At 44.5% G+C, this 25,874-nt stretch overlaps 1 long non-coding RNA gene across 26 annotated transcripts in view; it reads right to left on the bottom strand.

The window, feature by feature from the left end:
* Nucleotides 1-25,874, bottom strand: part of LOC147105863 (uncharacterized) — a 272,831-nt gene that overhangs the window by 142,721 nt on the left and 104,236 nt on the right. For 19 of the 26 annotated variants that reach the window (XR_015081613.1, XR_015081608.1, XR_015081611.1 and 16 more), the window contains one exon: nt 20,145-20,308. The exons of the other annotated variants lie outside the window; for them this stretch is intronic. This is a non-coding gene — a long non-coding RNA (uncharacterized LOC147105863). The remainder of the gene's footprint in view (nt 1-20,144; nt 20,309-25,874) is intronic. 26 annotated transcript variants of the gene reach the window in all.

The raw sequence follows: 25,874 nt of genomic DNA, 5'->3' as shown, positions 1-25,874 counted from the left end.
ACAGGACAGCGAGACTACACTCTCTCACTTATTACAGCCATTCGTGTTCTTGTGCCCTGGTTACTCATGTGAAGCAAGATGCCAAATATAGCTACGCTCACATAAATTGGATACAAAAAAGTGCAAAAACGACAATTGATTTTTGATACTTGGCACATACCCAGCCAACTAGATAAATTCTGGCTGGCTCCTTCACAAAAATATTTTCAAACTGGAAAATGAGTCACCGAAAACTCGCTCGTGCCTGAACGCTACTAAACCTCATGATTTTTGCACTGCACGGGGCAACAGCACCCGCAACCTTCTAGAATCCTAACAAAATATGACCAGTATAAAAACTGCTGCACTTTCCTCTACAGTGAACGAGTCATGATTATTGATAGCCGACGGGAAAACAAAGGTTTGGGAGGACAGGTGCTGCGAGGCTGGGTATTGAATATGCACGTGGTCACCCAGGGATTTCTTGCCTACTTCTGATTACATTGCAGAGAAACAAGCCATGACTGCTGAAGCGCCACAATTTCACTCAGTTGCAACATCACTGGATAGAGTACGGTGCATGTCCAGGCAACGATAAGGAAGGTTGCAAAGACTAGACTTGCATTCCCTTGAATACAGAAGATTAAGGAGTGATACAATTGAAGTGTTTAAGGTGATTAAAGGATATGATAGGGTAGATCAAGAGAAATGATTTCCTCTGGTAGGGGAGTCCAGAACAAGGTGGGCATAACCTTAAAATTAGAGCTAGGCTGTTTAGGGGTGATGTCAGGAAGCACTTCTTCACACAAAGGATAGTGGAAATCTGAAACTTTCCCCCAAAAAGAGCTGTTGAGGCTGGGGGGGGGGGGGGGGGGGTCAATTGAAAATTTCAAAACTGAAATTGATTGATTTTTCTGAGGCAAGTGTAGTAAGTGTTACGGAACCAAGGCGGTAGATGAAATTAAGAAAAGCCATGATCTAACTGAATGACGAAACAAGCTCAAGTTGCTGAATGGCCCATTCCTGCTCCTATATTCCAGTTCCTATATTCCTATGAAGGCGGTGGAAATGCACCCACACCTTTGAGTCCACAGTACCCAATGTCCACCTATCATGGGCTCAAACACAAGCTCACCAGTTGTGTAATCAATGACTAGTGACTATGATCCGTGGAGTAAGTTAAAAAAAAAGAGATCCTCGGCATTGGGAGACTGGTAATGAACCAATCTTTGGTAGTAAACCTGGCGACCCATTACCTAAGGCAGGAAAATCTGCAGTGCCTCAAGATACTGCTGGTGACTCACCAACCAGCCTTGCTCAATGATGGCAACTGGTGTAGTCAGGCTGTCACTGAGGCCGAGGAGCGTTACCACTTGGTTCCTGGCGACCATCTCTACTGACATTGTAAAGAGTAGGGTGGTCCTGCAGGAATCTTCCCGAGTGCCTATGCTGAGAAAGGGCATGGTTTTAGCTGGTTTGACTCCAGCTACGCATACCTGTGCATCCCTAAACTTTGCTTTTGACAACCTCTGCTCAAGTTTGCCAAGTAAGGTTTCTTCCTATGGAGTGAGCATTCACTCCATACTGGACAAACAAAATACCGGTGTGGGCATCTCACAAACACTTCAGCCGCTTCAATATTGTTCTTCAGCAGGAAGCTCCTGCAGCCCGCTCGCCCAGAGCTAGTGACTGGGTGAAGTTAAAATTGCTGGATTTTGTTAAACAGATTGCTAGAAAGATTGGTTATTCCCCATTCCCACCACCGCCAGCCCCCCCCCCCCCCCACAAGAACAAGGGGGGCATAACCTTAAAATTAGAGCCAGGCCATTCAGGGGTGATGTCAGGAAGCACTTCCTCACCCTCTCACTACCCACTCCTGCATGGTGAAATATGCAGCCACAGAATCCTCTCCAGCAATCTAAATCTCTCCTCCTCTCCACCCCCCAGATAACTTTCCCCCCACCACCCCAAGGTTCCCTTCAATAGAACTTGTGAAATTATTTCAGTAGTGTACTCACAGATTATGCCAACATGTGTTCCAAACTATGCGCTTGTGTGTGCGTAACATTCACTCTTAAACTACACAAAATGGTGATATTTTGCTTTTTTTTCTCCTCGCCGACTGGACAGGTTTTCAACATGTGCAGGATTGAATGCATGACCCTATACATCATGTCACTATGTGGTACAGTGCACAGAGACACCTGATTGGGATCATTCTCTCCAACCTCCCACTGTCGACGTTACTTTAGGACCAAATAACATGTCTTCTGACACCGTGAGAGCCTGTGATGTTCCATCAAATTAACAAGCACAAGAAAACCAACAGTCCTGGTACTTGAACTGTCAGCTTTGGGACTTGAAATCAAGTATTTAAAATGCAGAGTCAAGCCATCCAATTTATTAAAACTCTTGACTTTTATGAACAAATATTCCCAAGAAGTGCACACACCATTTGGCAGCCTCCTTCAGTTAAAGGTTGCCTTGGTAATTATAACAGAATTGGAACAACAAAGAACTGAGCCAATACCCTGAGAGATAACAATTGAGATAAGAAGCCCAGGAGAAAGCCACACCACGAATGTCGAAACTGGAGCTCAGGTTAGAGTTGAGGTGGCGCACAATGTCCAACAAGTGGGTCCACACTGAAAGGGTTAACACTTTTGCTTTCAAACTGATTTCACCTGCGAATCAGTCATTACGGCACTGAAGGAGGCCATTAGGCCCATCGAGTCCATGCCGGCTCTCTGTAGCGCAATCCAGTCAGTCCCATTCCCCCACTCTATCCCCGTAGCCCTGCAAGTGCATCTCCAGTCTCCCCTTGAAAACATTGTGTCTCCGCTTCCACCACTTCCATCGGCAGCGAATTCCAGGTCATCGCCACTCGCTGCATAAGTAAGTTTTCCCTCACATCCCCCCTGTATCGCTTGCCCAAAACTAGGGTTGCAAAATTCTGGGAATTTTTAAAAGAGGAAACTTTCCATGGGAGTTTTCGGGAATTTAGTTTTTTTGCACACAGATGGTTTTTGTCTCTGACCCTTATATTATCTTTGTCGTCAAAATAGACATACTGTTCCATACAAATAAAAACAGGCTTTCCAAACTTTATTTAGGTTATAATTTTGAACTTTATTGAACCCCCACAAAAAAGACCCATCTAAAATAAAAAAAGAGCGTCAGCTTATTTAGCCTGTAATTTGTCCTTATTTTGTCCCTTTGAGTCTTCTACTCCTCATTGCTCCTCCTGATTCTCTGACGTGTCCATTTCCTCCACTGTATCAGTGTCTAGCTGTGTGGTGGACACTTCTGTATCTGGCTCAATAAGTTGTAGGTTCGCCCGGATAGCCACCAGTTTCTCCACTCTCGTTAGTCAGCCTGTTGCGCACCTTTGTATGCGTATTCCCAAAAAGTGACCAGTTTCGTTCAGAGGCCGCTGATGAAGGTGGGATTTGGAGTATCACCGATGCAATAGGTGACAGGGCCTCAGATGCACAAAGTCCCTTCCACCAGGTATGTGCACTGATATGCTTGCATGATTCCCATATCCCATCCCCATTCCAAAGACCTTGCTTGGTAGAGAACTTTGCCAGACTTCCCAGAACTTTCACACCATCTCAATCTGGATGTGGGCAGAGGGTAGAAATCACACTGTAAGCGCTGTTGATCTGTTCTCCAGAAAGTATTGGTCTCCCAACATGCTTTGGGTCCAGCATGTATGCTGCAGCATGAATCGGCTTGACACAAAATTCTTTGACGCGTCTGTATGAATTGAACAATTGCCTTCTCCTCTGCTTTGAGCAGCAGGGATGTGGGTAGGGCAATGCTGATTTGTTCTTTTAAATCTGAGAGCATCTGACAAGACAGCGTCATCTCCTTCAATCTGAGCAATTGCAGATGCTACTGGTGAGAGTAGTTTAAGGCTGCTAACCACTCTCTCCCAAAACACATCATCCAGCAGTATTTTCTTGATGGTGGTTTCCATATCCCCCAGACTGGGATATTGCCATTTCTTGCAGCGACTCCTTACCCTCCAGAAGGCTGTTGTACATTATGACAACACCACCCCATCTAGTGTTGTTGGGCAGCTTCAGTGTGGTGTTCTTGTTCTTTGTCATTTGCTTGGAGTTGTAGGTTGCTGCAACTACCTGTTTTCCCCTGACATACTTAACAACTTGCTTGGCTCTCTTGTACAGTGCTTCCATGGTTCTCAAACCCATGATGTCCTTGAGGAGCAGGTTAAGCCCATGAGCTGCGCACCCAATAGACGTAATATGAGGGTAGGCCTCCTCCACTGGAGCCCAAGCAGCCTTCATATTCGCAGCATTGTCAGTAACTACTGCAAAGACCTTTTGTGATCCAAGATCGTTGATGACTGCTTTCAGCTCATCAGCAATGTACGTGCCTGTGTGTCTGTTGTCCTTCGTGTCTGTGCTCTTGAAGAGCACTGGGAGAGGAGTGGAGACGATGTAGTTTATGATGCCCTCCCCTCGTACATTTGACCACCCATCTGAGATAACTGCAACCAGTCTGCCATCTCTATCGTTTCTTTGAGCTTTCCTTGGACTCTGTTATACTCAGCCTCCAGCAAATAAGTAGACAAAGCATGTCTGGTGGGAGGACAGTATGCAGGGCGAATAACATTGAAAAATCTCTTCCAGTACACATTGGCTGTGAGCATGAGGGGTGAGCCTGTTGCATATACAGCTCGAGCAAGGCACTCGTCTGCATTCTTCTGGCTATGGTTATCCATTGTATCAAAGAACCTTCCAAGTGGGCCAGGAGTTGCTGATAAGGAGCCTGATGCTGAATGAGAACCATCATCTTCTTGAATGGAAGCAGAGGAAGTCTGGGCTGACTGCTGTGAGCTTTGAGTGAAGTTGTTGCATTTGGATAAATGCTGCTGCATCTTTGTGGCATTCTTTACATATGGCTTTCTACAGTGTTTGCACATGTACAGTCTTTCCATCTTTAATGCCTGGGGTAAAATGCTTCCACACATCCGACGGTAAACGTGGCATTGTTCTATGCAGAGAAATAAAGGGCATTCATCTGTGTCGAACTGCGGTCGATCAGCACGATTGCAATAGGGTGAGTACATTTTTGCTGATGCTCCATGTGATGGAAGCATGGCCTGTACACACACGACGCTACATCACCAATAGTGTATTATTTTGTATATTTTAAATTGAAGGACAACAGAGTTCAACAAGTAACTGGTTTATTTGGTATAAAGTCTGATTTACTTACTGCATTATCACAACATCAGCAGAAAACAAAATGACTTCCCTCAGGACCCCTAACCTGGATCTTAAAAAAACTATAGCAGTCTTACAGATGCCTGCAGGCCAATCACAATTCGATATGCAAATATTACAAATAGAGGGAGCTAATCGCTCATCCACCCAACCAATCAGGACACACTTGTTCACAGTCTCACAAAACTTGTAATTATTAAAACAAGCCAAGTAAGAATATAAACATATATTGATTAAGAAATTCCTTAATAATTAAGATTCCATCTCTGTTAGTAATTTTGAGAGAGGACCTGTGGAAAAAAAATACAAAAAAAACAATATTATGCTAGCATGTGCTTTTTTGGGCAAAATTCCCAAGCTAAACTTCCCGTGGAAAATTTCCGGAAATTTACCAGAAACTTTCCACCCCTTTGCAACCCTACCCAAAACCTTAAATCTGTGTCCCCTAGTCCTTGTACCATCAACGAGTGGGAACAGCCTTTCCCCGTCTAACCTATCCAAACCAGTCATAATCTTGTACACCTCTATCAAATCACCCCTCAACCTCCTTTGCTCTAATGAAAACAAATCCAGCTTCTCCAACCTGCCCTTGTAGCCAAGATCCCCCATCCCCGGAATCATTCTGGTAAATCTCCTCTGCACCCTCTCAAGGGCCTTCTCATCCTTCCTAAAAAGTGTGGTGACCAGAACTGGACGCAATACTCCAGTTGTGGCCTAACCAGCGTTTTATAAAGGTTCAGCATAACTTCTCTACTTTTGTACTCAATACCTCTATTTATGAAGCCCAAGATCCCATATGCTTTGTTAACCACACTCTCAATATGCCCGGTCACCCTCAGGGACCTATGCACATTAACTCCCAAGTCCCTCTGTCCCTGCACACTCTTTTCAGATCATTTCAGATGTCCAGCACGTGCATTCCCCTCCCCACCCCACCCCCCATTTTCTCCCTGATCTTTGTGGGTTCTGCCCTTTGACACTTACAGAAGTGAACATCACTGAGCACAGTTCAGAATTCACTGACCAGACACGAACAGCAAAACCGCTCCAAATAAGCACTGCACAAAAGGCTCCATCACAAATTAACATTCCCCCCGCCCCCTGCATTACCATTGGTTCAAAGCCCAATTCCCTGGCAATTATTTCCAGGAATCCGGCTGTAAGAATGCAAGTAAATAAATGCAACTTTCAAACACATCAAGTTGGGAGCTTAACCCTTTTAATCAATGCTTCTTTGTGGTCTTGAAAACACTAGTTTTTCTCCTACACATTTGTAAACTAATCCTTTTACAAGAACAAGTGAGGGCTCACATTGTCGATTAAAACACACAGAAAATATCTTTATAAATCTCCCAATAGTTTAGAGGGTCAATGTACCACTTAATAGTGAGCTGAGCCGTACAGACCAGGGGGTCCCATGTTCAACTGTCAGTTTGCCCCAATGCTTTTGGGTAGGGAAGGTATTTATAAACAAAAATCAGTCACCAGGTTCCTGCTCCTGATGCTCAGTGCTGGATACATGAAATGTTGGATAAGGACAGAATCAAGCTCAAACTCTTCTGCCCTCCTGTTAAGCAGTCACCATCTAGGCCCATGTGGAGCTACGAGCACCCATGAAAGTCATACACAAGTCATAACAGTCAGAAGATGGGAGAAACAAAAGTCTCGATATCAAGTGAAGTTTTATGATCAGGTTTGATTTTGATACAGAAATGATCAAAAATATTTTAAGAACCCATTTTGTGCCCAACTGTTGTTTATCACAGCATGCTAAAGGGCACAATAATTTTGTTACTATGTTCTCGATCAAGAAAGTTGCTGCAGTGCTTCTAATCACATAAGAAACAAGAGCAGGAGGAAGCCATTCAGCCCCTCGAGTTTGCTCTGCCATTCAATAAGATCATGGCTGATTTGATCTTGGCCTCAACACCATTTTCTCGCCCGCTCCCCATAACCCTCAACTCCCCTCTAGTTCAAAAATCTGTCTATCTCCACCTTGAATATATTCAATGACCCAGCCTCCACAGCTCTCTGGGGTAGAGAATTCCAAAGATTCACGACCCTCAGAAGAAATTCCTCCTCATCTCCGTCTTAAATGGGCGAGCCCTTATTCTGAAACTATGCCCCCTACTTCAAGGTTCCCCCATGAGGAGTAACATCCTCTCAGCATCCACCCTCTCAAGCCCCCTCAGAATCTTATGTTTCAATAAGATCACCTCTCATTCTTCTAAACTCCAATCTTTATTTACATAAAATCTTACACATAATTTGTACCGCCATAGCCTCTCAAATTGTTGAAAATTACCTGGAGGAGGAGAATAAACATGGGTAAAACTTCCAAACTAATTCTCTCCAGGTAGTATCGTCGGGGGTGATTTTGCCAATGGGGAGCTTTTGGAGGCGCGACTCCCACTGGTCAGGTTTCAGTCCCGCCTTCATCAACTTGTGACCAACCCACGCTATTTTCCCTACCCGCTTCCGTGCCATCTCCTTTGAGGCGGGAAGGGATTACAGCCACTTAACTGCCTGTTAACAGGTAGTTTAACAGGCAGAAAATAGGCTTATTCCCATTTTTCCCACGCAAGTGCGGGCTTCCCGAAGGCTCCGAACCCCACCAGGGTCACCGAGGCAAGTAGTGGGTCTGCGGGGGTCGGAGGGGTGCAAAAGTGTGCTGTCGTCGGGGGTGATTTTGCCAATGGGCACCCGCCCCCAAATTCTGCCATTTTCTCAGCAGTCCCGCCTCCATACCCACCTCCCCAGGGCTGGCAAGATCGCGCCCCTTATGCCCTGAGTAACATGCCTGTTAGTGCTGCATACAAAATTTATCCTCCAAACCTCTCAATCCAAGATCGAACCAGATCATCTATTATTTTTTGGAGAGAGAATTCATCAAATGATTGCTCTCAAACAATTGTTCCAGCAACAATTTTTTTGGTGTCTACAGTTGCCTGGAAATCTATTCTACATTTGTACTTCATGTATCCCCCTCACGGGTGTCATTTATGCAAAGTTGCTGCATTTTGATGATGTTCCTGAATGATTGGTAAACCAGGTTTGATTTCATGATATTAAGTTCATTTATGATACTCCTCTCAACTTGCAACACCATTAACAGAGGCATATTCCTCCCAACATGTTCAGAAACTTGCTCGTGTACAAACAGATTCATGCTCACATGGGTTGAATCATTTGAAGCAATAAAATGGTTCAGAAATCGCTCAATACAACACGGATTCATTTCACAATAAAGTTATATTTTTTGCTTTTCTTGTATTTTTCTCAGAATAAGAGATCGGCCATTTAGGACTGAGATAAGGAGAAATCTCTTCACTCAGAGGGTGGTGAATCTTTGGAATTCTCTACCGCAGAGGGCTGTGGAGGCTCAGTTGTCAACTATATTCAAGTCAGATAGATAGGTTTTTAGATACTAAGGGAATCAAGGGTTCTGGGGATAAGGCAGGAAAGTGGAGTTGAGGTAGATCAGCCATGATCTTATTGAATGGCGGAGCAGGCTTGAAGGACCAAATGGCCTACTCCTACTCCCATTTCTTATATTCTTATTTAAATCCATGTGTTTTTTTAAAAATCCTTAGAGTGCAACTACATTTTTGAACACTGGGTAACTTATAAATTTCATAATGTAGTCTCTCTATTTTTTGTAACTGCGCTGTTACATGTAAAAATATTTTCAAAAAAATGGTAAGGTGGGGGGGGTGGGAGGTTTTTCCACTCTGTCTGACGGGGACCTCCCCATTTTACCACAACATCACGAATATATCCTTGAGCTTCCAAAAATTGCAGGATTGCAGTGTTCCACTTTGTTTAGGGGATTGTGGTTAGCTGTTTTATTGCAGATCAGAGTTGTCCAATACATTAGTCATTAGTCACATGTGGCGAATTGGAAATCCATAAGTGGCAAATTGCATTTCCGATTACCAAATAAAAATGAGTAACAGACTCAGTCATTGGGCGTGTGTTCAACTCATAGTCACAGTGTATGCATGTGAACTTTAACCGCCGTGTGCTTGTTGGTAAAAATGGCAAGATGAAAAGCAGAGTACGCAATTGGGGGTTTTTTGATCGTGGAGTGCTTTACTTCCTTGGTTACTGACTAGTGGTAGTTGTTTGTTAAGTAATTATATTTAACTACATTGCGTGTGTGTGCGCGCGTGTATGTAAAGCAGTTTATACCAAGATTAGTGCATGTGGCTCATACTGCGTCACTGTAGCCACGTCTGTGGCGAGTCAACGAGTTCTACTGGATACCACCACACAGGATCATCACGCGCGCACACACACACATCAATGGAGGAGCAAAAATAAAACCCCTCGGAGCTAAAATTAGGCAAAATTAATACTGATCACCAGTTTCCCAGCAAGGGGATGTTACAAAACCAATCCAGTGTGGGAACACCAGATGAATGCATTGTGTTTCAAGAGCTGTGTCACAGAATTTAACAGCGCACTGTTGTGTCGGCAATTGCAGCAGCCAATTAGTGCTCCACAAGGTCCCACGAACAGCAAGGAAGTAAATTTACTAGTTAAACTGTTGCAGCTGGTATCGGTTAAGGAGATAAATATTGGTCAGGACACCGGGGAAAACTCCACTACTCTTCTTCAAACAGTGCCACAGAATCTTATGTCCACCAAGGCAGTCAGGGCTTCAGCTTAACGTCTCATCCAAAATGCAGCAACTCCAGCAATGCAGCACTCATTATTGCACTGTAATGTCAGCCCAGAGATTCCACAGTTAAGTCACAACCTCAACACTGAAATGTGGCCAAATCTCTACATTTGAAAAAAAAAGTTTCCAATTTCTTAACGTCAACAATGATCTCTTCACCCCCGCCCCCCACCCCCCCAATCCTAAAACAAACGTTGCAAATTTTGTCTATAATACTGCAACAGGACGCAGCCCTGGGATAACAGTGATAGTTGTCAAAATAGGGAAGGGTTCATTCAGGGCTATTTCCCCGAGTCATTCGGCTTCAATGACAACAAAGAAAGGTGCAATATTAGACCCAGCCCGAGGTAAGGAACCAAAGTCAAATAAGCAATCTAAAAAGGTTAGAGAACTTAGAGCCAGCAATTATAATTAGGTTTACAGTCAAAGTTTTAAAAAAAAGTTACAAACAGAGACATGGACTGAAGAGATGGCTTAACCCAGATTAATTGGATGGGATTGTTCTCTCGAGAGCAGAGGGGGTTAAGGGAACATTTGATAGAGGTGTTGAAGGGTTTTAATAGATTAAATAAGAAATGGTTTCCAGTGGCAGAAGGGTCGGTAACCAGAGGACACAGATTTACGGTTATTGGCAAAAGAACCAAAGGCGACATGAGTGAGGGAAAAAAACTCAGCGACTTATGATCTGGAATGCACTGCCTGAAAGGGTGGGGGAAGCAGATTCAATTATAACTTTCAAAAAGGAACTGGATAAAATCTTGAAAAGGAAAAATTCGCTGGGCTTTGGGGAAAGAGCGGGGGAGTGGGATTAATTGGAGAGCTCTTTCAAAGAGCCGGCACAGGCACGATGGGCCGAACAGCTTCCTTCTGAGCTGTATCATTCTATGATTTTATGAAAAGTTGGCAAATAACAAATCAGCAGCAAGAAATATTTAATTTCAAGATGGGTTAGTTACAGGCTAAAAGTTACATCTATTTTTAAAGAGATGATCAGGACTAGAGTTGCAGGGATATAAAGAAAGAGATAAGAAACTTAAATCCAAGGAGGAAGCATACAATAAAAATAAGGCTAGTTAAAAAAAGTGGCCATGAAACAGTCCAATAGATGTAAAAACCCTAGTAAGATAGCAAAATACTGCAGATGCTGGAAATCCGAAACAGAAAATGCTGGCAAAACTCAGCAGGCCAGGCAACATCCATGTAGAGAAGTTAGACCCGAAACGTCGACTCTAATTTCTCTCCATGGATGTTGTCTGGCCTGCTGAGTTTTTCCAGATGTAAAAACCCAACTGGTTCACTAATGTTCTCCACGGAAGGAAACCTGCCCTCCTTACATGGTCTGTCCTATATGAGACTCCAGTCACACACCAATGTGGATGACTCAATTTCCCTCTGAAGTGGCTTAGCATCAAACTGCTATAGCAGTTCAAGGAGGTAGCCGAACACCACCTTCTCAGGGCAATTAGGGATCGGCAATAAATGCTGGTGATGGCCACGTCCCAAGAACAAATAAAACCAATTATGCTCACACCTTTACCTCGATCAGTTACTCTAATGGGTATCCCTGCATGGTTTAAACACGCAGGGGATTTTCCAAACCCAAGTTATTGCACGGCAATGGTCCGTATTGAAGTACATCTGCCATATTTGGGCCCATTCCTTCAACTTACTAAAGTGCCCTGCAACCAATTAATTTTTTCTGAATTACTAAGCATTGTGCACATTTTCATGTTAACTCTGAATTTACAAATGTACCCATTATTGTCCTCATCCAAATCTTTAATGATTAACAGCAGTGTGTGCCTTGTGGAACTCAACTCATGACCAGGCCCCATTCAGAGGCACTCCCAATTTGAAAAGGATAGGTTAATCAAGGACCATCAACATATTGTGATCCAAGCACCATCAATAAGCATGATAAACAAACTGGCCTGCTTTTGTGCTAAAATTTCTATGACTCTATGAGCAGTGGTAAAAGAAACAGTGCTGCTTATCTGAATGCCCGATGAAAACGCAAGGTAGTGCAGGTGGGCATGCAGCAAGTGCATCCAGAGTGGGGCCAGGTACATTTTCCTGCCATCTGCACGCTCATTCTCGGACAAATACACGCAAGGACTCATTGAAATTGTATAAATTACATGGGGCATCTAACTTATTACGGCGCGCCAAGCATAGCCACTGGCTCAGAACAGTGGCAAGAAGGTTAGCTGTAAAATACAGAAACAACCGACCATTTGTGCATCTCATTCCTGCGATATCAAAAATGGAAAATAGTTTAGGTGTAAGCTCATGCTTTTAAAAAAAAAACGTGCAAGTAATTTGCAAGAACAAGGGAGGTGAAGGGAAATGAGTAAAACACAGTCCTGAGAAGATGAAGATCTTGTTTCATTTTGCAGCGACCATTAGAGGAACTTCGAGACAGAAATGAACGACAGTATTTTAAAACTGAGCATCTCAAGTTGATTGTAAAGAGGAAGGGACCTTATCAGAAAGATCATGACATTTTCTATCAACTACTGTAAAAGATCAAAATCACCCACCAGATGCTTCCATGATTTGGTCTGCTCCGACTGGCGGCAACTTACACTTCAATATTAATTTTAAAACATCTCCGACATCAAGGTGTGTTGTTTGGCTAAAGGTTAAATCCCAGAGGTACAGGAACATTGTTAAATCAAGACTGGAGGCAGTTTTCATAATTGGGAAACAAAATGACACTCGCCATTACGAACATCAAATAGGACATAGAACAAGAACAATGTGATGTGCACATCATCATTTCTATAGAGTGGAGATGCGATGAGAAGTTATTAAATACAGCATTTATCAAAGTGGAGATACAACTGCAATACTAAAATTGTTAACTCATTTCAGCAGCACCTCCGATTGCCGATGTCAAAAATCACATAACTACCGTCCTCTCTTGTGTGTTTGTGAACCAGTGTCTGTGATATGCTCTAATTATGGCTAACAATCAGTTGGCCCCCTTTTTAATGGGCAGGTAAATAGTACAGTTGTTGATGCCGTTACAAGCGGTTTTCATGCGAGGGAATTCCTGTGTAATGAATTGCACCACATAGCAGAAAGCCAACCAAGTCGTGCCAAACCCTGGCCAGCAAGCATTGAACAGGCAATGGTTGAAAGGGTCATGAATCCAGCATCCATGCACAGATTATCTCCATTCAGTACAACTAGAAAATACAGCAGGACACACTGTATCATCTCCCCTCAAAATTAGGGCATTAAATACTTCAAGAACTGTGCGAAAAGTCATTGTTAATACAGTGGAACTTCATCTAAACAAGCATCCTATTAACACAACCCCATTTAGAGCCCTGAACATTGATGGCTCCCCCATAGACCAATCATTCAGCCACAACACCTACGCTACCCTGCTTTTCAAAGCCTGTGTGTTCCACAGTGCCTTGCATCTTCCCTGCCACTGGCACCAAATAGCCTCCGTTTTCTTGCTTGGCATTAACCTTTTCTCTGATTCATTAAGTACTCGGATATTTCTATTACACGTGGGGCATTAGTCAGATGCATGTTCCTGTTGTATTCGCCATTCATCAAGCAGTGCTCGGCAAGGCCCAGTGTCACTCTTTCCCCCTCCTGACCTAGAGGAGAGAGTGGCCACAACTGAGCCAAGCCGATACAACGACATTAACAAGCAAAGGTCATTTAATACATCAACGTCACTCTTTGTAACGGACCATGTATAATTTGCAGCATCATGGACTCTCCCCAATTATTTAGATCTCCTAATTTAAATAATTTCTTGAGTCACGGTTGCAACTCGAGATAAAAAAATAAAGACACTTCTTCACCTTGAAAAGCGACTGAAAGAACCACACAACCCAATTTATCGCTGCAGCCCATACGACTGAATTCTGATTGTGGGGGTTCCACAGATTACCCTGCCATACTCTCAACGGGGCTGGAGTCAAAGGTCGATTGTCTTCTGCACCCTAATTTCCCCAACATTAAAAAAGCCGGCATGACAATAGAGCGACAGGAAACAATTTTTTATCCGGTACCAACGGGACCGGCGTGGTGCCGGTTTATCAAAAAGTCCGGATTACAGAGAGGTATAGTTAAAAAGGTACGAGAGCTCTGTACACAGCAACAAATCCAGGTTTCCCTGTTGCTTAGCAACAGCTGCAGGAACCCCGGCCACAGACCAAGCGTCCCCGTTGCTTAGCAACAAGTGCAGGAACCCCGATTACACAGCCACAGTTCCAGGAACGGCCACTAATATGAAGTAAAACTTACCTGAACCTACTCCTGAATTTTGCCGGTTAACAGAGATTTCCGGTTATTTAGGTGCCGGTAAATCGAGAGTTTCCTGTACTTTTCCTGGTTTATCCTCCTTGACATTGCACCATTACATTTCACTCGTGTCAGCCATGGTTCAGTTGGTCACACCCTCGCCTCAGTCAGAAGGCTGTGGGTTCGAATCCCACTCTAGAGACTAGAGCACAAAAATCTAGGCTGAACTCCAGCACAGGGGAGTTCTCCCCAGTGTCCTGGCCAACATTTATCCCTCAATCAACATCACTTAAGCAGATTATCTGGTCGTCATCACATTGCTGTGTGTGGGAGCTTGCTGTGCGCAAATTGGCTGCCACGTTTCCTACATTACAACACAGTGACAAAAAGTATTTCATTGGCTGCGAAGCGGTTTGGGACGTCCTGAAGTCGTGAAAGGCGCTATATAATGCAAGTCTTTGTTATCGTTAGCACATTTAGGAAAATATACCTTGCAGTGAAATAGTTCAGTAACACAGTCAAGGACTTAAACAGGTGTCAGTAACAGGTTGGGCTTACATAGAGGCAATTCTAGTTCAAGTTACAGGACTGCTGCAACACCCACAACATTAACCCTTGCCCTGCTATATAAAGCAGAGGAAACTCCACACATCTGAGTGGAAAAGGTACAAGGGGATCTGAAAAAAGATTGAATGCATTACTTGTTCCAAAAAAGATATAATTTAGTGCAATACTGAAATTCTACTCATTTACACAAAAAACAAAATTGTGGGCTTCTCGAGGTGGTTTAGAAATGAGAGTCACCGTCAAGACCATGCAACAGCTGCAGTGCCATCAAGCTCACAACACCCCCCGCTCGCCCACCCGCCTTTGGGTATCAAAAAGCATCTGAACCATCAAACACTCAGATTAAATGAGTTTGCAGCAGAATGAATATAGCCTGTGCAAATACTGTATATTTAAATAGCACTTTAATATCCTGGGACTGGTGGCTTTAATAATACGAGATGTACAACAGCTGTGACAGTTTCAGGAGTTCTTCAGTTAACCATATCTGAGAAACCAGCACTGGCAGATGGACAGAAGCACTCTTACAAACTCACTTCAGTTTGCAAATAGTGCTGCAATAGAGTCGCTGGTTTTTTTTCAGCTGGGAGATAATTGTGACATTAACAAGATTGCATTGCGCCTTCGTAACCAAGAATGTGGCATTTCTGATTCAAACTGGTGACATTTGATTGTAGAGGTAAAAACACTACAAATGAGGACCTGGAACTCGCTGCTGATGGAAGTGGTGGAAGCGGAGACGCTCAATGTTTTCAAGGGGAGACTGGAGGGAAATAAACTTGCAGGGCCATGGGGATAGAACAGTGGAATGGGACTGACTGGATTGCTCTACAGAGAGCCGGCACGGACTCAATGGGCCGAATGGTCTCCTTCTGTGCCGTTGTGACTCTCGGGGCTGGATTTTACTTACCAAGACGAGTTGGGGGCAGGACTGCTGCCTTCCGGGTTCTAGTCCCGCCCCTAGCGACGTCTGACGAACAAAGACGTTATTTTGCCCTGATTGGCCTCGTTAAGCCCGCCCTGTGGGCTTGCCGGCCAATTAAGTGAAAGCCGGTGTCAGATGACGTCAGTTGATGACGCTTCATCTGCCGGTTTTCTTAAAGGCATATACACCTCACTTGTTTGGCAGATGATTTGACAGTGTTTGACAACACTGAGGTGCTGTCAAACACTGAATCACTGTCCAAAGGTGAGCCCTTGCACCCAGGCGCTGCAATTACTCTCTCCTTAGGAAAAAACAGATGGCAGCTGAGATTGCAGAAGCCATGTCACTTCTCCCGATGAGACGAGACTACACAAACACTTGACAGCTCGTTACTTGCAGAAACATCTAACCACATTAAAAATGACTTGCCCAACATTTTCTTACCAATGATACTAATCATTGTCCCACTGCATCCTTCACACCACTTCTGCAGCTGTTAACAGGCAGTTAAGTGGCTATAATCCTCTTCCCGGCCGCTAGGAGTCAGGTCCCTGTGCAAATCGGGGACCCGACTCCCGGGAAGATTGGTTGAAGGCGGGTTGGGAGCGGGTTCGGGTCCCGCTGCCAATCTTTTTGACTTTCCCAGCAGTCCCGCCTCCAAACCCGCCTCCTCAGGGCTGGTAAAATCCAGACCTATGACTATGATAGAAATGGTTAAACAAAAAAAGGAACAGAAATGGTTGGAAATGCAGAGCAGGTGAGTCAGCATCTGAAATGGACAGATAGTGTTTTGGGTGCAACCCATCTGATGAAGCATATCCAACATTTTGTATTTTTTGAATCAAGAAGAAGCACCTGTACCAAACAAGAAACACTTTTTCCCCCCCACACAAAGGGTAGTGGAAATCTGGACCCCGGTCCCCCAAAAGGCTGCGGATGCTGGGGGAGGGGGGGTCCAAGTGAAATTTTCAAGACTGAGATTGATAGACGTTTGTTGGGTAAAGGCATCAAAGTAAATTGACAGGGTAGATGTTGAGGTTCTTTCCCCTGGCTGGAAAGTCTAGAACTGGGGGGCATAGTCTCAGGATAAGGGATCGGCCATTTAAGACTGTGATGAGGAGGAATTTCTTCACTTAGAGGGTTGTGAATCTTTGGAATTCTCTGCTCCAGAGGGTTGTGAATGCTGAGTCTTTGAGTATATTCAAGACAGAGATCGATAGATTTTTGGACTCGAGGGGAATCAAGGGATACGGAGATCGGGCAAGAAAGTGGAGTTGAGGTCGATGATCAGCCATGATCTTATTGAATGGCGGAGCAGGCTCGAGGGGCCGTATGGCCTACTCCTGCTTCTATTTCTTATGTTCTTAAATGGAGTTGAGGTGCAATCAGCCATGGCCTAATTGAATGGTGGAACAGGCTCAAGGGGCTGAATGGCCTACTCTTGTTCCTATACCATTCTGCCTACATTCCCTTCCTGGTACTGCATTTCTACCTTTCTATTTACTGGTTAATCTTGGCCTGAAGTTGAATTTTTTAAAATGTCAAAAGATCAATTTCGCTGGTTTGAATCTCACCAAATCCATGGGAGCACAAAGTAAGATTTGAACTAAAACTCAGGTTCTGACCCCTTGTAAAAACCAAAAACCTGTAGGACAAGTGAATCTCAGACCTTTATAACTCATTAGAGGAAGGGCTGCAAGTTCTATTACATGCACTTCAGACTTCACGGTCATGGATGAAATATGCTCTGTTTAAAATAGAAGACCAAAACCTTAGCTGGCCTTGCAAAAAATGTTTTTCCAAAAAACATCTCCCCCCACAGAAAACAACAAAACAATCAATAATATGTATTATGAGAGTTTCTAATCGACTGTTGTGTACGTACAGTATAGAAACAAGAACACCCCACGCTCATTTAAAAAGAAAGCTAAAAATATTTTCCATGTTTTCTTTAAGAGATTCTGTCTGTATCTTGTGGGTTCAAGTCCCACTCCAAAGATCTGAGCATAAAAATCTAGGTTCACACTCCAGTGCAGTGCTGAGGGAGTGCCGCACTGTCGGAGATGCCGTCTTTTGGATGAGATGCTAAACCGAGGCCCCGTCTGCTCTCTAAGGTGGATGTAAAAGATCCCATGACACTATTTCGAAGAAGAGCAGGGGAGTTATCCCCGGTGTCCTGGGGCCAATACTTATCCCTCAATCAACATCACTAAAAACAGCTTCTCTGGTCATTATCACATTGGTGTTTGTGGGAGCTTGCTGTGCGTAAATTGGCTGCTGCGTATCCTACATTACAACAATGACTACCCTTCAAAAAGTACTTCATTGGCTGTAAAGGGCTTTGGGATGTCTGGTGGTTGTGAAAGGCGCTATATAAATGCAAGTCTTTTTTTAATATCTAAGTTGCAATGCACTTCAATACCATTTCACAGCAAATGAAGTAGTCTTTTTCCTTGGGAGCATGCGACTCTAAAAATAAGTTGTTGGAACTGGGATCAATGGAGGCAAGCCTTTATTCTCCAAGCCATGGGAGAGAGTCAGGTTCCTATGATTCCAAGAACCAAATGGCAGCCGGCTGTACTTCTGAATTAAAAAAAATCTGTGCATGAATTTTAAACAGAGCACATCTTAATTTGGGGCTGTTGATTGGTTTTAAAAAAGCATGTTTTAGGTGATTGAGGAAACAACAGCCTTTTAATCTAAGTGTTCATTCCTATACATGGGCTGGGGGATGAAATGATGCTACGGCCTCATTAGCCAGAATTCAAGAGCTGCCACCTCGCATTATTAATAAATAGCATTAGTTACAGCTGTAACTCATTTTATTATACCAGTACAATTTTACTGGCACAAGTGGGTGAGTTTGTTAATTGAGGTCACACAAATGTTTTTCGATAAATTAATTCTGCATATTTTAATTTCCTTATTTTTGATGTTTTCAGTAAATGCTTTAACCACTGTGGTGATTCTTCCCGCCCGCCCGCCCCCCCCCTCCACTCCCCAGTTCTACTGAATCACCAGAAAAGTCCATGTTGCTTGCTTCTGAGGCGGGCTGCAAATATTCCCCACCTACAATCTACAGTAATGAATATACAGGTCAGTATACAGACTGAAGTAAATCAACAGTCTGCACCATCTCTACCCCAGAGAGCTGTGAATGCTGAGTCGTTGAGTATATTCAAGGCTGAGATCAGTAGATTTTTGGACACTTGAGGGAATCAAGGGATATGGGGGATAGGGCGGAAAAATGGAGTTGAGGTCGAAGGTCAGCCATCATCTTATTGAATGGCGGAGCAGGCTCGAAGGGCCGAATGGCCTACTCCTGCTCCTATTCCTTATGTTAGTATGTCAAATCATGCCCGACACGCATTATGTACATAAGATTTTTTTTTTTTTTTTTTTTTTTTTTTTAAAAACACATTTTTATATAACAGAGTCAAATAAAGAAATGAACACATGTATATACACACAAAATTTTGATATTAGCAAATTCCCACCAATGCCCTGACAAGCCAATTGTCGCCAAGTGTCATGATCTGGAACGCACTGCCTGACAGGGGGTTGGAAGCAGATTTAACAGTAACTTTCAAAAGGGAATTGGATAAATATTTGAAAAGGACAGAGTTGCAGGGCTAGGGAGAAAGATCAGATGAGTGGGACTAATTAGATAGCTCTTTTAAAAGGGACACAGACAAAATGGGCTGAATGACCTCCTTCTGTGCGGGATGATTCTATGATTTTAAATCTTTATGATAAACAATTATATAGCCAACCGCATCATAGCCACCATTTTAATGATTACGCTTCCAGATTTGACTATTCCAATACTCACCTGGCTGGCCTCCTATCCTCCAACCACCATAAACCTGAGCTCATCCGAAACGCTTCTATCCTATTACACTCCATCCCACTCATCCATCATATCTGACCGGAGAACCTACTTTGGCTCCCAGGCCACAACACTTTAAATCTAAAGTATTCATCTTCATGTTTAGATGCCATCATGGCGTGGATCTTGCCCATCTCTCTAACCTTTCCCAGGCCTAGAAACCCCTCCACCCGCCACTCCCAAACACACACACACACACACACACACACTGCTCCGACTCCAGCCTCCTGCACATACCTGCTCCCTTCATCCTACCATTGGTGGTGGGCCGCACTTTCAAATTCTCCCTTAAACCCCTATGCCTCTCCGCCACCAGGCTTAGGTTACCCTCCCAATAGTTCCTTCTTTGGCTTAGTCTCCTTTTTATTTTGATTACGCCGCTACGAGGCACCTCAGGAGATTTCTCTTTGCCTCTGTGCCTCTCTTGGAATCCTATGAAGGGCCCAATTGAGGCACTCGTTGCTGCCTCCTTACGAGCAGCAACCCCAACTGTCCCATCCTACTCTCGCGCCGACCTTCCCGCCCAGCACGCCCACTGGGGGCAAATCTTGCCAATCTCCTCCCCATCCAACTCACGTCCCCCGGCACTGACACTGTGGACGCTGGCAGTGTGTCAGCCATCACCGACCCTCTCTGCATCTCTCTCCAGAACGTCCGTTCACTTGCGAACAAGGCCCTTGCCATCCATGAGCTGATCGTGGATGATTGCATCGACATCATGGCCTTGATGGGGTGCAACACTGTAGATAGAGGAACGTACACTGGGTGTAAAAGTTGGTTGAGGGGTGATGACACCTTACACTTAAATGAAGCCTCCCCACCTGGCTATATCTCCCACAAACTTTCCCCGCTCAGACCGCCGTGGTGATGGTGTGGCTCTCATCACCAAAATCACACCTTAGTCTGTCCCCCTACTCCTCCGGCACTTTCTCCTCCTTTGAGCATCTCACCCTATTCCACCCCTCACCGGATTTGAAATTCTCATTCTCTACCGCCCACCCAAGTACCATAAAAATGTTATTCTCGAGATATCTTCACTGCTTTCCTCCCTAAGCCTCTGCACCAAACGACTTCTCATCTCTCGGTGATTTCAATCTCCATCTCAATTCATCATGCTCTCTCTCCTCTGAGTTCATTAGCCTCCTATCCTTCCTTAATCTCTACCTCCATGGAAACTCCCCAACCCATGTTCACAGCCACCCCCTCGATCTTGCCATCTCTCGTGGCCTCACTACTCCCATCGTGTCAATCACAGATAAGGCCATCTCTGACCACTTCCTCATATCACTCTCCACCCACATCCCCCTTCCACCCAAACCCCTCACCCCTACTTCCTTCTGTGTCCGCCCTGTAAAAAACTCTTCCCCAACTCTCTCACAACTACACTTATGAAATCCCAACTGTCCAGCCTTTGGCCCCCCATTCACCATGACATTTCTGCAGCTCAACCACACCCTCACCACCGCCTTTGATACCCTAGCCCCTATTAAAACAATTACTCACTCTCACCCTGGCCGAGCCCCCTGGTACAGCCCTCATCTTCGCTCCCTTAAGTCCAAGGGATGCAGACTTGGAACGTATATGGTGGACAACTGGTTTAACCATTCACCGCCAGATCTGGCTGGACCACATAAAGCATCATCGGGTCCTGCTCTCGTCTGCCAAAATTGCTCACCATTACAGAATCATTCTGGAATACAAAGATAAACCCCAGCTCCTATTCTCTACTGCTAACTGTCTTCTTAAACCCCTCTCCCCGGTCTCCTCCACCCTCACCTCCAACAAAAAGTGAGGAGCTCATGGACTTCTTTGTCTCCAAGATTAAGACCATCCGTTCAGCTGCCTCTGCCACTTCCTTTCCTTCCCCTAGCCCACCGGGCCAAACCTCCGCTGAAGGTTCCCCCCTGCCCTAGCCCTGAACTCACATCTTTCCCATCTCCCCTCATGCCCTCTCCGCGCTGATCTTGTCTATGAGGCTCACCTCCTGCTCTCTCAACCCTATTCCCACCAAACTGCCGACCACCAAACTTCCTTTTCTGGCTCCCATGTTAGCTGACATTGTTAATGGTTCTCATCAGGTACTGTCCCCCTTGCCCTCAAATCTGCTGTCATCACCCCTCTCCTCAAAAAAAAAAAAAAAAAAAAAACCCTTGACCCCCTCCATCCTTGCAAACTACTGCCCCATCTCCAACCTCCCTTTCCTCTCCAAAGTCCTTGAACGTGTTGTCACCTCCCAAATCCATGCCTATCTTTCCCAAAACTCCCCGTTTGAATCCCTCCAATCAGGTTTCCGCTCTTGCCACATTACCGAAACGGCTCTCATCAAACTCACAAATGACATCCTTTGTGACTGACAAAGTAAACTATCCCTCCTTGTCCTTCTTGACTTGTCTGCAGCCTTTGACATGGTTAACCACTCCAACCTTCAACGCCTCTCCGTCGTCCAGCTGGGTGGGACTGCACTCGCCCGGTTCCATTCTTATCTATCGAATCGTAGCCAAAGAATCACCTGCAACGGCTTCTCTTCCCGCTCCCGCATCGTTACCTCTGGTGTCCCCCGAGGATCTATCCTTGGCCCCCTCCTATTTCTCATCTACATGTTGCCCGTTGGCGACATCGCCCGAAAATACAGCATCAGTTTCCACATGTACACTGATGACGCCCAGCTCTACCTCATTACCACTTCTCTCAACCCCTCCACACTCTAAATTGTCAGACTGCTTGTTCGACATCCAGTTCTGGATGAGCAGAAATTTTCTCCAATTAAATATTGGGAAGACAGAAGCCATTGTTTTCGGTCCCCGCCACAAACTCTGTTCCCGAGCCACTGACTCCATCCCTCTCACCAACATTGTGGTTCAGCCTCAGACCAATGTTCATAATCTTGGTGTCATATTTGACCCTGAAATGAGCTTCCGACCACATATCCGCAGCATAACTAAGACCGCCTATTTCCACCTCCGTAACATTGCCCGTCTCCGCCCCTGCCTCAGCTCATCCGCTGCTGAAACCCTCATCCATGCCTTTAAGAACATAAGAAATAGGAGCAGGAATAGGCCACTTGGCCCCTCGAGCCTGCTCCGCCATTCAATATTATGGCTGATCTTGGGCTCAAAGCCGCTTCCCAACCAGCTCCCCATAACCCTTCACTCCCTTATCTTGCAAAAATTTGTCTACCTCCACTTTAAATGTATTTAATGACCCAGCCTCCACAGCTCTCTGAGGCAGAGAATTCCACAAATTTACGACCCACTGAGCGAAGAAGTTCCTCCTCATCTCAGTTCTAAAAGGCAACCCATTATTCTGAGACTGTGCCCCCGAGTTCTAGATTTCCCCATGAGGGGAAACATCCTCTCTGCATCTACCCTGTCGAGCCCCCTCAGTATCTTATATGTTTCGATAAGATCACCTCTCATTTCCAATGAGTATAGGCCCAGCCTGCTCAACCTTTCCTCATAAGTCAAACCCTCATCTCTGGAATTAACCTAGTGAATCGGCTCTGAACTGCCTCCAATGCAAGTACTGTACAGGAAACTTTGGTTTATCCGGAGGTTAACGGTCCGGAATGCTCGATCCACCGACAAAACTCAGGAGTCGGTTCAGTAAGTTTTTTTTCTTTTTGTTGCTTTTTTTTCCCCACCAGTCAGGCTCTGCAAGGTCTAGCTAAAGCTGTTGCTTAGCTAGAGACACTTGCAAGCTATGGCCGACTGTTTAGAAGCTGTTGCTAAGCAACAGGGTTTGTTGCTAGATACGGAGCTCAAAAGCTCCATATGTTTTAACATTAGCGCTGGTTTGTCCGACAGTTTTGATGGGACAGCAACAGCTCGGTCCCGTCGGTGCCGGATATCACAAAGTTTCCTGTATATCCTTCCTTAAATAAGGAGACCAAAACTGTATGCAGTACTCCAGGTGTGGTCTCACCAATACCCTGTACAGTTGTAGCAGGACTTCCCTGCTTTTATACTCCAATCGCTTTGCAATAAAGGCCACCATTCCATTTGCCTTTTTGATTACTTGCTGTACCTGCATGCTAACTTTTTGCGTTTCATGCACAGGTCCCTCTGAACTGTAGCATTTTGTAATCTCTCTCCATTTAAATAATAGTTTGCTTTTTTATTTTTCCTGCCAAGTGGATAACCTTGCACTTTCCCACATTATACACCATCTGCCAAATGTTTGCCCACTCACTTAGCCTGTCTATATCCCTTTGCAGATTCTTTGAGACCTCTGCACAACTTGCTTTCCCACCCATCTTTGTATCATCCGCAAACTTGGCTACATTACACTCGATCCCTTCATCCAAGTCATTAATGTAGATTGTAAATAGTTGGGGCCCAGCACCGATCACTGTGGCACCCCATTAGTTAGCGTTTGCCAACCAGAAAGTGACCCATTTATCCCGACTCTCTGCTTTCTGTCAGTTAGCCAATTCTCTATCCATGCTAATATATTACCCCCAACTCTGAGCTCTTATCTTATGCAGTAACCTTTTATGTGGCGCCTTATCGAATGCCTTCTGGAAATCCAAATGCACCACATCCACCCTGCTTGTTACATCCTCAAAGAACTCCAGCAAATTTGTTAAACATGATTTCCCTTTCCTAAAACCAGCTGACTCTGTTTGACTGCAGTATATTTTTCCAAATGCCCTGCTACTGCTTCCTTAATGAAGGACTCCAGCATTTTCCCCAATGACAGATGTTAGGCTAACTGGTCTATAGTTTCCTGCTTTCTGTCTCCCTCCTTTCTTAAATAGGGGTGTTACATTAGCGGTTTTCCAATCGCCGGGACCTCTCCAGAGTCCAGGGAATTTTGGTATATTGCAACCAATGCATCCACTATCTCTGCAGCCACTTCTTTTAAGACCCTGGGATGCAGGCCATCTGGTCCAGGGGATTTGTCATCTTTTAGTCCCATTATTTTACCAAGTACTATTTCCTTAGTGATAGTGATTGCCTTTAGTTCCCCACTCCCTGTGGCCCCTTGATTATCCATTATTAGGATGTTGTTGGTGTTTTCTACAGTGAAGACAGCGGCAAAATATTTGTTCAGAGTCTCTGCCATTTCCCCGTTCCCCATTATTAATTCCCCAGTCTCATCCTCTAAAGGGAGCAATGTTTACTTTAGCTACCCTCTTCCTTTTTATATACCTGTAGAAGCTCTTACTATCTGTTTTAATGTCTCTTGCCAGTTTACTCTCATAATTCATCTTCTCTCTCTCTCTCTTATTTTTTGAGTCATCCTTTGCTGGTTTTTAAATATTTCCCAATCCTCTGGTCTCCTACCAATCTTGGCAACATTGTATGCCTGAGTTTTCAATTTGATACCATCCTTTACTTCCTTAGTTAGCCACAGATGATGCTCCCTTCTCTTAAAATCTTTCTTTCTTACTGGAATATATTTTTGTTGAGAGTTATGAAATATCACCTTAAATGTCCGCCACTGCATTTCAACTTTCTTGTCCTTTAATTTGTTTTTCCAGTCCACTTTAGCCAGTTCTGCCCTCATGCCATTATAATTGCCTTTGTTTAAGATCAGGACACTGGTTTGGGATACAACTTCCTCACCCTCCAACTGAATTTAAATTCAACCATGCTATGATCACTCTTTCCTAGAGGATCCTTTACTGTGAGATCATTTATTAATTCTATCTCATTACATAGTACCAGATCCAAAATAGCCTATTGCCTCTAGATTTGATGATTCCAACACACTCCTGGCTGGCCTCCCACATTCTACCCTACGTAAACTTGAGGTGAACTAAAACTCGGCTGCCCGTGTCCTACTCGCACCAAGTCCCATTCACCCATCACCCCTCACCCCTGTGCGCGCTGACCTCCACTGGCTGCTAGTTAAGCAACGCCTTGATTTCAAAATTCTCATCCTGGTTTTCAAATCCCTCCATAGCCGCACCCCTCCCTATCTCTAATCTCCGCCAGCCCCACAACCCCCGGAAATATCTGCGCTCCTCTAATTCTGCCCTCGTGAGCATCCCTGATTATAATCGCTCAACCATTGGTGGCCATGCCTTCTGTTGCCTAGGCCCCAAGCTCTGGAATTCCCTGCCTAAACCTCGCTGTCTCTCTCCCTGTCTTTCCACCTTTAAGACGCTCCTTAAAATCTACCTCTTCAGCCAAGCTTTTGGTCATCTGCCCTAATTTCTCCTTATGTGGCTCGGTGTCAAATTCTGTCTGATAATCTCCCGTGAAGCATCTTGGGACGTTTTACTACATTAAAGGCACTATATAAATACAAGTTGTTGCTGTTTACATTAAAGTTGCTTATCTAAAAGCAAGTAGTTGCTGC

This window comes from Somniosus microcephalus, chromosome 17 (genome assembly GCF_052327205.1).
Source record: "Somniosus microcephalus isolate GS21.2 chromosome 17, FLI_Smic_1.0, whole genome shotgun sequence".
Classification (NCBI taxonomy): Eukaryota; Metazoa; Chordata; class Chondrichthyes; order Squaliformes; family Somniosidae; genus Somniosus; species Somniosus microcephalus.
The sequence above is the reverse complement of the archived record's forward strand: the minus strand, read 5'-3'. Positions and strand labels throughout refer to the sequence as shown.